Genomic DNA, 15711 nt, shown 5'->3' on the forward strand with positions numbered 1-15711 from the left:
GTGGGGTAAAAAGCTCACCTAATTTATATAGGCAAAGGTATAAAATATATGTTTATATAGGGGTTTGTAAAAACTGAAAAATTACTAAATATTGCTCGATAGTTGTTACATATTACGTGTTGCAATGTAGTTCATTTAGCTTAGACTTACATATAGGTACTGAAAGTCTTTTTGCCATGCCCTACCTATTTTTATAATTTTGAGTAAAATGAGCAAAATGAGCAAAAAATGATAAGAGATTTTTTGCAATTATATTTTTTTTTATAGATGTTAATATATATATTGAATATCTAATTACTAATTTTTAAGAAGGTAAATAATCAAAATTCAAATTTAGCAAACTGATGCCTTTAAACAAATTTGAAGCTAGAAGATATTAGTTACAAAACTAGTATCATTTAACATATTTCAAAGTATACATGATTGTCATTCATGACTACTTCAGAACAGAATTGAATGAAATTTCAAATCGCATAGCAAATTATATTGACAGACTCCGGACTTCAAATCCATGATTTGAACAACATGATACAAAGAATTAGTATTGATAATTGATTTTTTGTTCTTGGTCACATTTATTATTTTTATATATGTTATAACCACTATATTATTATAGTTTTGAAGTGATATATTTCTTATCCAAACTCTATAGATCTAACTGTATATTTTTTATGACTTTATAACAAAATTGGATGGAATTTCAAATTCCAGGGCAAATTTGTATTGACAGAGTCCCGGGTTCAAATCTACGCTGTGAACAACCTAATATGAGATATTAGTAGTGTGTCGATTTACACTTGTAGATATAGAACGTAATATATTTATAGTACCAGCAATAACTCTACTTGTTAAAATATGCCATCAATAAGAGAAATGACAACTTTTCAGTTACTTTCCAATAGAAAATATATCAAATAGATAGGACAATAAAAAAAATGACAACATTTCAGTTACTTTCCAATAGAAAATTTATCAAACAGATAGGACATCCATGAGATGCTCTCTAAACAAGGTAAGTAATTTAGAAGTATCACCAAATCAAATAATAGAACTCCCATAATCAGTTCTGATCGCTGTTTAATGAAAATTTAAAAAAATTGATACAATGGCTAAATTTTTAAGTTAAATAGTAAATAGTTGACAGTTTAGTTTTCTATATATCATAAATTATCACATGGTTAACATAAATCTTCATTGTAATGTAACACCATAGCATCAGAGGTCATATACTTTATCTCTCCGTCCTACATTTTTAACCAGGTTTCCATATTTTCCTTCTTAATATCTCACGGCCAGAAGTCACTTACGGAAAGTGTCACATTCAGAACATTCCGTGGGGCTTGTCATCTTAATCAAGTTTTTCTCATCTGCGACCCTTTTTTTGCATATCTTCCGACCCAATTTCTTTTCCCAAACATTTCACGTATATTAAAATGACTGAACATCTTTTATGAGTGACTTGAAATTAATATTCGGGGAATGGAAATATGTAATCGATATTTTGATAATAATTTATACATCGAATGCAAGGAGAAGCTTCATACGTTATATTATTTTCAATTTCAATTTTACTACCATTTTCGTTGATTGGAAATAGAAGCGCAATTTATAGTGGAAAGATTTGTTTCTGATTTTTTTTTTTCAAAATAGCAATCAAGGTACAATAAAATCTTGTAAGATATTATAACATAAAAATTAGAGAAAAGTGAGAATAGAAAAAAAAAATTATTTGAAGTCTAGCGTTTCATTTGAGGTCGCCTGGTTTTTGTTTCTGAAAAATATATATGAAAAAAAAGTATTATTATTATTCTATTTATTTAAAATAGCTGTAATATATCTCTTTGAATCAAGCATTTAATATTTTTTTCAATTAATCTCTCACTTTTTTGAAAGATAAATGATTGTTCATTGTTAATTCTGTCAAACTTTTTGGATCGTTGAGTTTGGTTTTAGTTGAGATTTATTTGTTTCTAATAAATTATTTAAAATTAGTAAATGCAAAACACAAAATTCTTCAACCTTTTTTATTTGTTTTTCTATTTTTTGAAATTTTGCTTTATACATATTTTGAATTGAAAAACATATATGTATTTGTTTATATATACAAAACAAATATCACACTTATATTTTTTTATTTTGAGATCAAATAATTGGTGTGTAATGTTGTTTTCTTCTATAAACATTTCCTTCAGAAGCACAAACGACGACAATACGGAATCTGCAAATAATTTAATATTTTATTCCCTAAATACATTTTACTGATATCTCATTTGAAAATCATAAATAATACAACTTTCTTTGAACTGCATCATTATATTTCATCGGAAAAATATTTTCCGAAGAAAAATGAAAGAAAAATATAACTGAATATCATTAAATGATGAAGCTTAATATTACACAGAGTCAGATGATGGTTATATATTATATAGGTGTATAAAAATTTATTCCCGTTGTTATGCGATATTTGTCCGACATCTCACATGATTGATTTTTATATCAAAAACACATTTATCACTTCAGATGATATTTATGCTTCGTAAGCTGTTTTTCTTGCGCAGATCCGCATATATAATAAATAAATTAAAATATATATATTATGTATATATATATATATATATATATATATATATATATATATATATATATATATATGTACAGGGTGTCTCAGACCTTGATGTCAAACTGAAACAGGGTGATCGTATTTTTTGTATAACCCCGAAAAAATTAGAAAAAATCATTTACGTTGTTTGCAAATTATGAGCTTTTAAGTGCAACCTAGAGCTTTGGTGAAATTATGATCATTTCTGGTTATTTTGGTTAACTTCCATTAGTTTAGTTCATTTAAACTTTAAAACCGTAATTGTGAATAACATTTCAAGGATTACAGTAGGAAAAATACCGCTATTGCCCCAAATTTTATAGAAGTAGGACTTTTTGTTGAATTTGAAATTGAAAAATAAATTTAATATTTTAAAAATCGGTCGACTTTAAGAGCCCTCATTTGAAAAAAATGTACTAAGGTGTGTTCGTAAGTTGCATCAGTAGTTGGCGAATTTCATAAGGAATCTTAAATGAATTACTTGAAAACTTTATTATTGAAAAATTTCTAGTAAAAAATAAAAACCGAAAAATGACATGGTTTTTACTAGTGCATTACGCCCTTTTTTGTATGATTTGATTTTATCACTAATCCATTTTAATTTAGGGTGGAATTCCAGTATTTCCATGTAGAGTAGACAAATGTTCAAATATACATTTAATTTACTTTTCTCTGGTCAAGAAAATGGAACAATCGTACCCAGTCTCCCCTATTTCCATTTGAGCAGTATATTAATTTATAAATTGTATTATATTTTTGAAGTGTGATTATATTTACTTTGACTTATTTTTTTGTTTGTGCATTTTTATTGTTAAATTATTTGTTTATAATTTCACTGAAGACTCTGATTGGATCTTGGAGAAAATGCAGCAAAAATATCAAACTTATTAAAATTGAATCATTACTCGAAAACTCTACTTTATTTTTTCTTTTAAAAAATGCACAAAAATATAAAATTTATTAAAATTGAATCAATACCCAAAAACACTACTTTATTTGTTCTTTCTATTTAAAAAATTACTTATATTAATAATAAATAATAATCACTTATTATCACACAATAATAAACAAATGAACTTAAATATACCTTAGTTAGGTTGCTAAGTTTATTCTTATACTGACTATATACTATCTTATACTATACTTCATAAGACAACTAATTTGATTTTAGTAAAAGAGGAACCAGGCAACTATGCTAATTATTGATAGGTAATAAAAAACATCTTTACTATTTTAGGTCAAATTTGTAACAAATTGTACATTTATTTAACTATATTAAGTTGATCTGAATAAAAGTGCAATCAATTTTACACCATTGTTACAATATAAACCTAAAGCTAATGATCCATTACACAATCTCTATTTCAAATGAATAATTTTAAATATTAAATAACCGTTTTGCTGCGGAAACAAAATTTATTATTAAAACAGCCGCGTACAACATTTTTGAAATTATTTTTCTGGATTATTAAAATTAAAAAATCACAATTTTAATTAAATAAAGATTAACTTTTTCGATATGAGTTTGTATTATTGTACACTGCTGTTCATTTCGCAGAATATACTAAGCTTGGCCTGCAGATACTTTTATTAAATTAATCGGATTGTGAAGTGGCATTTATTTACATATTTCATATTAACTTAAATACATTTTTAATTAAAATAATAATTATACAAAATATGCTGAATACGTTATTAATTTGATACTCACAATTTAATTTCGCTGCATTCAATGTAACAATAACACTCTCTTGATGTGAATATTAATTAAATTTGGATATTAAAATATGAAATGTCGCACGTGTATAAAAAGATTTAAATTCATAAAAATTTAAATAAGGATAAATAAGTAAGATAAATAAGTAATTTAAATAAGATTTAAATTTATAAAAATTTTAGTATTTACTAGTAATATATAGCTGCTTGAATATTAGTTATTAATCTTAAACATATTTTGCATCTCTTAATGATCAGGAAGTAAATATTGTTTTCTGAAAAAAACTTCAAATTGGTCTAAATATTGATTAAATCCTTGTTAAATTATTTATTCAAAAAATATAATTTTTACTTGATTATTAAAGGTTAATAGTTTTTATATTATTAATAGTGTGGAGAGTTTGCATTACATTTTGCACATGTATGTATATCTTTCGTTATTGGATGATATACTTAAATGATTCATTTTATGCTTTAAATTAGAATATATATTGTTTAAATCTGTCTGAAATACTTTACGTTTCAAAACTTTACTTGAGAATATACCTCACTTTATAAATATCTTACTTCAGAAGTAGCTTTCCTCAGGAAATATATCTTTAGAAACACTGTACTTATTCTAATAATAATTAAAACTAGTAGGGGTTATGGCATCGTGCCTTAAGGGAGATTGCTGGAACTTCTTGTACCGTAACGAAATGTTCGAGGAATACTGAATATTTTCAAATAGATTATTATAAATATTGAACATTGTCTAATTTATAAGAATATATAAAACTGAATTGCAAAGTTGATATTATTGCCTCAAGTATATTAGAACTATAGTCAGAATTACAATTAAAATCTGCATTATTTCATTATACAAAAATTATTAATTTTCCAGATGCAATTATTTGTTAAAACTTATTTATTATATAGTTATTTAAATCGGACGCTTAGTTCTTTCAAAAACTGCCCTTTTTTGCACATTTAGCTCTGTATCTTTGAAATGGCTGGGCCTGCCTTTGCCGAAAACTAATAACCACTTCTCCCAATCATTACTAATTGAATGTATTTGGATCATTCAAATCGGATGCTCCGTTCTCTCAAAAACTCGATTTCTATTTTCTGCACCCTTTGCTCTTTATCTCCGTAACTGCTGGACCTACCTTCGCCAAATACTAATCGGCAATCGAAATCGAATGCTTTTTAACCATTCAAATCGGTCGATCCGTGCGCTCGAAAACGTGGATGAAAAAATGTATCCATACATACATACACACACACACATCCATTTTTTCTGTGATATGACAAAATGTTCAGAAACCTTCAAAACGTCGAGAAATGTAAAAATTTTCAATTTCAATTTTTGGACGATCACAATAACTCACCCTACGGGAAGAATATAATTTCTGGTTATAAAAAATATAATTTATAAATATTTCTAAAATTTATATTATCATTTTCTTTCTTTGATTTTATGCCACAACCGTTTCTTTAAAATAAGGTATTCTAAATTGATTGCATAGTTGAATTATATTAAGGTAAGAAAAAATATAGAAAATTTATTACTAAAATAAATAAAGAAAATATTAAGAAAAATGAACCTTTTGCTCTCGTTTGACCACTCTCAACCACCAGAGTTTTTTTACAATTCGTATAAATGCTTTCAGTCACCAAACCATATATGTCTTAACACAGCTTATAGTAATTATAAATATAACTTTAATAACAAAACTAGATACACCTTAATTTCACAAAACAATTGTTAAATATTGTTTATACATCCAAAACTTGCGTGCTGTTCTATCAACAGAAATTAGTTTCGAGTAGTACAATACCCATCTCCAAATTTGTTTCGAGAGCAAAGGGTTAATAAACAAAAGCAAATTGATAAATTTTATTCTTGTATTATGTTAAAATTAATGGCTAAAAGCTTATTATCACAATGTACATTTTCCTTTTCTGACTTTGGTCAGAATCAATCGAGCGATTTAACTATTTATCAGTTCTCTCAACTCCAGGAAAGTTGAGAAATTTTTAATGAGCTCCGACGGAAAGTGGAACCGCGTTTGAATGGCTTTGGTTAATTTATACTCAAATCCAATATAATTCTAAACCTATCTGGCAGTTGACTTGGAATGGAACTAAAACTTTGTTATAGTTCTCCTAATTTTTAAACTTTGACAGACATACAGTGCTAAATACATTCCGAGCACAGAACTAACCGATCATCTATTCATAACTTACAAAGTTCGAATGTAGGATGGAATATATAGGGGAGACTGGGTACGGTAGTGACAGTCGCCATAATAGCTGAATAATACTGATTTTGGATAGGGTCCGAAGGGAGAAAAATGAAGTACGTTTGTTCGAACAAGTTTCTTGCTCTTTTCTTATATGATTTGATTTTATGACTAATCCATCGTATTTATGGATAGTATTTCAGTATTGGCACGTAAAAAAATTTTGAAATGACCTTTTAATTTACTTTTTTTCCAGCTAGTGTTAAACTGACAAAATTATTGGTGATCCAAAAAAAAGGTGACACAACCATACACAGTCTCTTATATTTCTTCAAATTATTCTTATTATTGTTATTACATGCAATGCATTTATATTTATTTAAATCCATTATTTAAATTTTCATCTATTATTAATACATGTGTCCTGTGTCCTTACCTGTGTCTTTTAATAAGTGAGATAAAATGTTACGATACTGTGGAAAACAACATTCCGCTTTTCTCCATCCAAGGTTTTTCTTATTTGAAAATGCGGAATTAGTTTCAGAGGAAAATAAAACTACACGAATAAAAACGTGCTGAAGGCGAAATGCTAAGATATTTAATTTGCATAATGGGTTATGGCAGAAGAAATGAAAACTGCAATTTTTTCCAGCATTTTAATTTGATAAAAAAAATTAAATATAAATAGAAGACGTTTTTTTTGTTACACTTTGTGATATTAATATTATATTATATCTTAACGGACGCAATTTAATATTTTACGTTTTATATCTTACAGGTCTTCTTAAATAGCCATTTTATTTTTCATATGTACTTTATTATAGTCAAATTGTAATTTACTATAAGCTCAAGTGTTTATAAATATGTACAGTTTGTCTGATTATTTATTTATTTATTTATACGTTTTGACATTAAATATGTGTCATCAACTATCATTTTCAAGAAGTGTAGACACTACAAACAAGTTAAAATATTTTTTTAATGTTAAATAACATAACATCAAAACGTAACGAAATATATGTATGTTTGTGGAAAATGAAAAAAAACTTCATAATTTTATTGAGCACGTTTTAATTATATTTTTAACTTCCCGTAGGGCAAGTTATAGTAATCGCAAAAAAATTGAAAATGAAAATTTTTATAGATCTTTACGTTTCATTTTGGCATACCTTAGAAAAAATGGATGTATGTGTGTGTGTGTGTGCGTGTTTGTATGTATATTCGGATACAAATTTTCGTCGACGATTTCGGGAACACGGATCATACGACTTGAATAATTCAAAAAACATTCGATTTGTATTGATAAGGAGACGTGCTGATTAGTTTTTGGCGAAGGCAGGTCGAGCCGTTCCGAAGATACGGGGCAAAAAGTGCCGAAAACGGTAACTCAGGTTTTAAGAGAACGGAGCGTCCGATTTGAATAATTCAAAAAACATTTTATTTGTATTGACTAAATGAAGAAATGTTCAAGTTTTTAGAAAGGCAGGTCCAACGACTTTGGATAAAACGACAATGAACGATTGTTATGGTGTTCTTGATATCAACTAATAGATAATGACACAAAAAACAAAATTTGGCACATTTAATCAGGATTGTAGAATGGTAAAATTCTTTGCAGCCTCTTAATAAGTAATGTCGAGAAAAAATAAAATCCAAAAATGACTTGATTTGTGCTAGTGCATTTTACTTGAAATTAGTTCAAATATTTTGTTGTACATAAAATTATTATATATAACATATGTATAATTGTAACATTTTCAATTGGTTTGTGTCTCCACCATAATTTTATGATATATTAATAATGTGTTTTTATCATTGTTTATACAATTTTTTATTTCTTTTGTTTCAGGTGAGTAAATTAAATTCACAAATTGCATTCCACTTAGTCTCTTCCACTATTATTTTGGTAAGTTCATCTATTCATTTGTGTATTATTAGATAATGACACAAATTTAGTGTCGAAACTCATAAATCAATAATTGTAATTCTTTTTTAAATTGTCATGATAATCATCGATAAATAATTATATAGATAGATTATAATCTATCTATTTTGAACAAAAATATATATATAAATAATCAAATTTCTTGATACGACTTTGTAGATATGTAACCACGCATTTCTAAAATATGATACCTACTCAATATTATTGATTATCTTCGTAATTAATCTTGACTTATGTGTGTGATTAATTTAGACATCGCAGACTAATTTATCTAATGTAATTTAATTAAATTTTTAAGAGGCGTGCACGATCTTCTGTGAAATATACTTTCGATTATACGCTCAGAAATTTATGAAAGCAATATATTAAAGCTCGATTAAATTAATCAATTTTGTTCACGATGATTTTATATTGGGTGCGAATAAAGGTGTTTGTATTATGGATTCAAGTTATTTTGAATATGCTTTGTCATTAGTTATACGACATTTTATATAAAAATTTTGTAAATTTTTCTCACTATGCAGAACCTAGAACATTTTCAGGCTATATAGACTATTTTTAAATTACGTAGAACATTAGCAGTCTGTTTAAAATATTTCCAGATTATATAGAACATTTTTCAAAATATTGAATATAGAAACTAGCTAAAAGATATAGCTTTGGAATCCAATCACTATATAAAAGAAGATAGGACACATTACATGTTTCGACAACATTTTTAAATTTTTGCCTGATTGCTTCATTTAAGTTCAATAAATAAAGTTGTATGATGTTACAATTTTTTAGAAAAAAATTTAAGTATCTCATTTTGAAAATAATCTCAATAGCTCATAGATTTTCAAAAATAGTTCTGATTGCTGTTTAAATACTAATAATAATTTGTAAACTATTTGTGTCTAATTTTATGAATTTGACAGGGTTCTTTTTGTTATGCATTCTCCAATTGAAATAAAAGTTGTAAAGTTGAACGGGGCTTAAAGGTCCGCAATTAAAAAGGTCCTGTATCTCGCAATTAAAAGGGACCGGAGTCTCAAAAACAAGTATTTTCTAACAACAACATTTGAAAGTAGATGAAAAAAGATGTACACGTGTACGTTATTCAACTGTTTTATAAGATGTATTGTTGATTTTAAGTTGAATTCAACGTTTTTTTCTTATATAACCTCTATAAAAGATTACACGTTGGTAACGTAAAAAGGACCATCTCAACCATATTCTGGAAAAGGTGTAAATAATAAAAAATAAAAAAGTGAATTAAGTTAAAAATAATTTTGCGACATTTGAATTAAATAAATAGTTATTCCAACTCTGCTGATAAATATTTCTAACGAAATACCAGATCAAGGTTGTATACAGTGTTATCTGTGAACGCGTGAAATTCATATTTTTGTACCTTGGTAATCCTCTGAGGCAGATCATTTTTAGACTACATATAACATTTTTAGTCTGTCTAAAACATTTTCAAACTATTTACTAATATATTTTCTGAGTCTAGAACATTTTTACATTATCTAGAACATTTTCAGGCTACAGAGCATTTTCAGACTTCACAGGACAATTTCAACTATACAGTAGGATTTCCGATTATCCGTAACATTTGAGATATCCAGAACATTTTCAGGCTATCTAGAACATATTGAAAAATTTTAAAAGCTTCTCACACCACCTACAACATTTGTAGACCACTTATTCAACACATTTTTAGCATGTCAAAAATATTTTCAACCTAACTACAAAATCATTTTCTGAATATCTAATACATTTCCAGGCTATATAGACTATTTTCAAATTACTTAGAACATTAGCAGTCTTTTTAAAATATTTCCAGATTATATAGAACATTTTCTCAAAATATTGAATATTTCAAGGCTATAATTGGCTGAATAATGTAGCTACTTCGTAAAATTCCTTTATAATCAAATATAAGACCTTGGACCTGGTGCCTCATTTACTCCACTTATAAGGTAAAAAGAACAGGTGGTAATATATTGAAAAACAGCAAACAAAATACATTTTTAGAATGACGAATTAGCTGGGTTTCACTGATCATAGTCATATAGTTGTTTGATCGATATATTTGTTGTGATTAGGGTTTATACAAAAAACCGACATTTTATAAAATCGGTTTTCGAATTTTAATTTTACCAGAAAACCAGTTGTCGAATTTTATATAAAAAATAAATTTTTGCTCGAATATTCTGTAATAACAAAAATTTATCCGCGATTTGAAGCAGTATTTGACTTCGATTTGTGGCTTCAAAGGCTAAAACTATTTTTTTTATTGATTTTTACTGATAAGATTCCAAATGCTATTGAAACGATATGATTCCACTAAGCAAAACGCTTGCATCTATCTTTTATATTTGGCTATACTTGTCATTTTCTATTTGTACTGTGAAAACCGACTTTTTCAACTAAAAGCCCGATTTTCAAATTCCATAACTTTCATCAAAACACCGGTGAAAACCGATTAACCCTAGTTGTGGTACAGTTGTTTGGTTTTTACAATATAATTGCTCAAAGTAAAATTAGACCTTTGTGCCCCTGTATTACCTGTACTGTAGATCCTGATGTAGCCTCACCAGTGAGTCTCTTACCATGGCTTTCGTGTCGATATTGTAACTTATCGTTATCCCATATTTGATCGTACTGCAATAAGTAATAATTTATGTGCCAATATATCAATACACAATTGGACGAATCAATTTTACGCAGCACGAGAATTGTACATTATTAAAGGTGTTGATAAAGATATTCCGATCAGACATTTGATTTGCATGCCTGAAAAATAATTAAGGGCGTATCCTATCACGATTTTGTTTTGCAACGCTTGTAAATTTTATTGATTTCCTTCTCCGCCATATGGATTACTGTAATTGATAATTGTCATAGTAGGAGAGCTGGGAGACATCTTCAAATATAATGCTTTTACAAAGATTTGATTTGTAATTAAACCTCAATCACTGGTTGAGATACTTTTATGACCAGATATTCTATTCCCTAAGATGTTCTATATATCTAATCGACCAAATATAATTTAAGGACCAAATATAATAACGAGAATCAGAGAAGCTGAGGTAGTAATTGTGCTTAGATAATTATTGTTAAGATTTTGTTAATTTAATGTTTGTTAATGAGAGTCTTTATGTTTCCATAAAGACTTGAGTGTAAATTAGTACTGATGACTTGTCTGTAATTCATCTAATTGGCAAGAATCCTGTAAATGAAAATCAAGTTACATCTTAATCTAGAAAAATTATCAGAAATAGAGTACTTTAATGGAATTACATGATTGTTAATATTTTTGTTACAATAGAGTTATTAGACTTAAAGTAATGTAATAATGCAATGTAAAATATTTATTATATATCCTTATAAAACAAATAAATTGAAATGGTAATTCATTTCTTTTGTACTTTTATGAAGTACAAATAAATCAATAAGAATAAAACAGATATAATATTTAAATATTGCATATTTAAAACATATCAAAAGTAATATTTGTAATATTTACTGGAGTAAAATTTGAGCAAACTTTTCTTGTTGTAAGAGCACGTAGATATGTGGTTTTAATTTTTGTACTTTTTTGGGAACAAAAATATTATTTTAGAATACTATTTAGTTAAATTATTCATACTTTTTATAATTAATTTTGTATGGTGTCATCTACAAATATGCCCCTCTTATTAAAAAAATATAGCTTGAATTTTACTCTTACTTAAAATTTTCATTTAAAGTTTTCAAGGAAAAGATGTTTTGAAGGATATAATGGTACAGGAATTGTCGAATTAGATATTATATTAAACATAGATGATTAAAAAAGTATTGTTTCAGAACTAAGTCCATAAATTACTATAAACAAATGATAAAGAACGTTTAAAAATGTGAATAATTTTATAATGAATGTAAAGAGAGTTTATAAAGATTAATGTTCAATACAAACATTTTTCTTTTAAGACAGGTTGAATTAAACTCATATGAAAAATCAAATTGGATTGATACCATTATGCTTGTTCAGTATTAATTTTATTTCCTTTTATTTTTTTAAATTAATGCTTATTATATTGCTGTCTATTTTGGAAGTTAGGAAAAAATATGAAAATTATAATTCATATCGAAATTGTCAATTCCAGGTACTTCGTATAAAAAAGCTGATTGTGAATAATAAATATGTTTAACTAATATACAATGAAGTTATGATGAATATTGAGATAATTATCTAAAATTATTATAAAAAATTTGTTCTTAATCAAGGACAAAAAATATCGAAATTAACTCAAGCAGTAGTGAAGCACAAGCCATTTTTTAAATTTTTATCTTCCAATAGGGTAAGTTATTGTAATCGTCCAAAATTCTAAATTGAAAATTTTTGCATTTCTTCACGTTTTGAAGGTTTCTGAACATTTTGGCATACCTCAGAAAAAATGATGTGTGTATATATATATATGTATGTATGTATGTATGGATACAGTTTTTCGGGCGCACGAATCAACCGATTTGAATGCTTCAAAAAACATTCGATTCCTATAGATAGGGAGATATGTTGATCAGTTTTATCAAAGGCAGGTCCAGCCGTTTCAAAGATACGGAGCAAAGAGTGCAGATAATAAAAATTGAGTTTTTGAGAGATCGGAGCATCCGATTTGAATGATCAAAAAATCACTCAATTTGTAATGACAAGGAGAAATGGTGATTAGTTTTTGGCAAGGCAGGTCCAGTGTTTTAGAGATACCGATCTAAAATGGTAGTTTTTAAGAGAACTAAGCATCCTATTTGACTTTGCAATTCAGTTTTAATCATTCTTATAAATTTTAGACAATGTCCTTCATTTTAAATTTGATTTGTTAAGTTTTATTTATTTACTTTTCTGTAAACATATATAAGTTACAGTATTTATAATATTCTGTTTAAAAAATAATAATATTTCTCGAATATTTCATTACGGTACGGGAAGTTCAACAATTTGCCTTAGGGCTCGATGCCATAAACCACTAGTAAAATTTTTATTTAAAAGTAAAACAAAGAAAATACATTGAATATTTTCTGGGTCACGTTGAAACCTGAACCTTGCATTTTCAAGTGACCCGCGGTCACGGGTTACGGAGACATGCTCCGGAATAATTTTGCAACGAGAACAAAAGATCAACGCGAAATCAATATAAGAGCATTAGGAAACGTTAGCAAATAGCCGTAGGTCATACAGATGGAATACATCCCAGATACCTGAAACCAATTCGAATGCACTTCAGAACAGTTTCATAAATTCAATTGGAGATCAATAAAGCATGAAGCCAATCCCGTAAAACTGCAATAGCCATTTCATGCATGAAATTTATAATTAGATTGTTATAAAGTACTTTCCATACGACAGAAAGATCGTGGATTTTATTAAAAATTTCTATATGATTACAAAACAGCAGATGAATATATCAAAGTTCTGATTTGAACGAAGCCACTGTAAAATATAATTAAAAGCTTTTACCGAGTGAGGTGTTGATAGAAATAGGATTTTAATTATATTTTCTCGGAAGTTCATATATGAAAACTGCGAGTAGATTTTGCTGCATTGAGTAGAATTAATAAAATTTCTGAAATAGTCTCATCACCTCGTAGCATAAAAATTAATATTAATATTAATTTCATATAGTTATAAAATCTTATTTTCTATATCAACAATATTTTATATTCATATATGATTCTTATGTTTAAGTTCAAACATATATTTTAATGAAATCCAAGAGACGGTTTGCTTCATTTTCCAAAATATACTTTTTCATTGTCTGCTTTTAGCACATTTGTTAAGAAGTTTATCAAAATTTTAAGACAATTTAGAAATTAATGAAATCAATAGATTTTCTTGGAATCATATAAAAAATTAATTGTGAGATTTTGTCTTGATTTATTTGAGACAAAATTATAACATACTAATATGAAGTACTTAGTATAGTTTGAACGTTCTAATAGAAAAATTAAAACTTTCAATATAAGCAATAGATTTTCTTGAATCATATTTAAATAAAATATTTGTGAGATTTACGTCTTGATTCATGTGATACGAAATTAAAATATAGTAATATAAAATAATTAGAATAATTATTCTTTAACTATTATTTCTAAATAATAAATATATCAGACTATTTATTGTAAGCGCATATAGCCTGTGAAAATTTGGATGTAAATTTTATTAGAATCATAAATCATGTACAATATATTTGTTATATATATTTGTTATTGAATTTTTGTTCATAATCTTGGGTAACAAAAGTTATACAATATATATAATAATTATATGATAGAATATTCAATAGGTCATCAAATACAACATACAAAAGTTGAAAGGAGATCTAAAGAATTGAGATGATTTTTGAAAAGATTCTCATAATTATTACATGCAATAATACTTTTTATGGTGAAGTTTAATGTAAAATCCATGATAAAAATAGTATTCCTCAACGGGAAGTGATGTGGCATCTCGAGTTGAACAATTGGCTTTTCAGTAAAAAAAAAAATAATAATAATAAAAGAGGTGTCATGACATTTTCGAATTTGTAAAACGATCAGAAATTTTAATATGGTTCTATACTTTTTTTTTATAAGTTCATTTTTTATTTAACTTTTTCTACGTCCGTATAACAAGATGTCATCTAACCAAATTAATCGTGTGTACTGAAGACTTCCACATTAATTAGATATTTCAAACTCAAATTTGTATTTTTTTAACTTCCCGTACGGTAAGTTATAGCAATGGGCCGAAAATCAAAAATGAAAATTTTTGCATATTTTCACGTTTCAGAGATTTCTGAACATTTTGGCATACCTCAGAAAATTTGATGTGTTTTCATTTTTTGTAGACGATTTCGGGCGTGCGGATGGATCTATTTCAAAAAAATTCAAAAAGCAATCGATTCCTATTGATAAAGAAATGTGCTGATTAGTTTTCGAAGAAGACAGGTCTAACGCTTCGAAGATATGGAACAAAAAGTGCTACAGTTTTAGGAGAACGGAGCAACCGATTTGAATGATCTGAAAACGTTCAATTCGTAATGATTGGGAGAAGTGATGATTAAATTTTGGCAAAGGCAGGACCAGCGGTTTCGGAAATATAGAGCTAAAAGTGCAAAAAATGTCACTTTTTGAGAGAACTAAGCATCTGATTTGAATGATTCAGAAAATTTCTTCTTTCTTGACAAAACGATTGGTGAAAAAAATTTTCTTAATATCATTGT

This window comes from Ctenocephalides felis, unplaced genomic scaffold (genome assembly GCF_003426905.1).
Source record: "Ctenocephalides felis isolate EL2017-DRISC unplaced genomic scaffold, ASM342690v1 CF-g0.4_SCAFFOLD_00845, whole genome shotgun sequence".
NCBI lineage: Eukaryota > Metazoa > Arthropoda > Insecta > Siphonaptera > Pulicidae > Ctenocephalides > Ctenocephalides felis.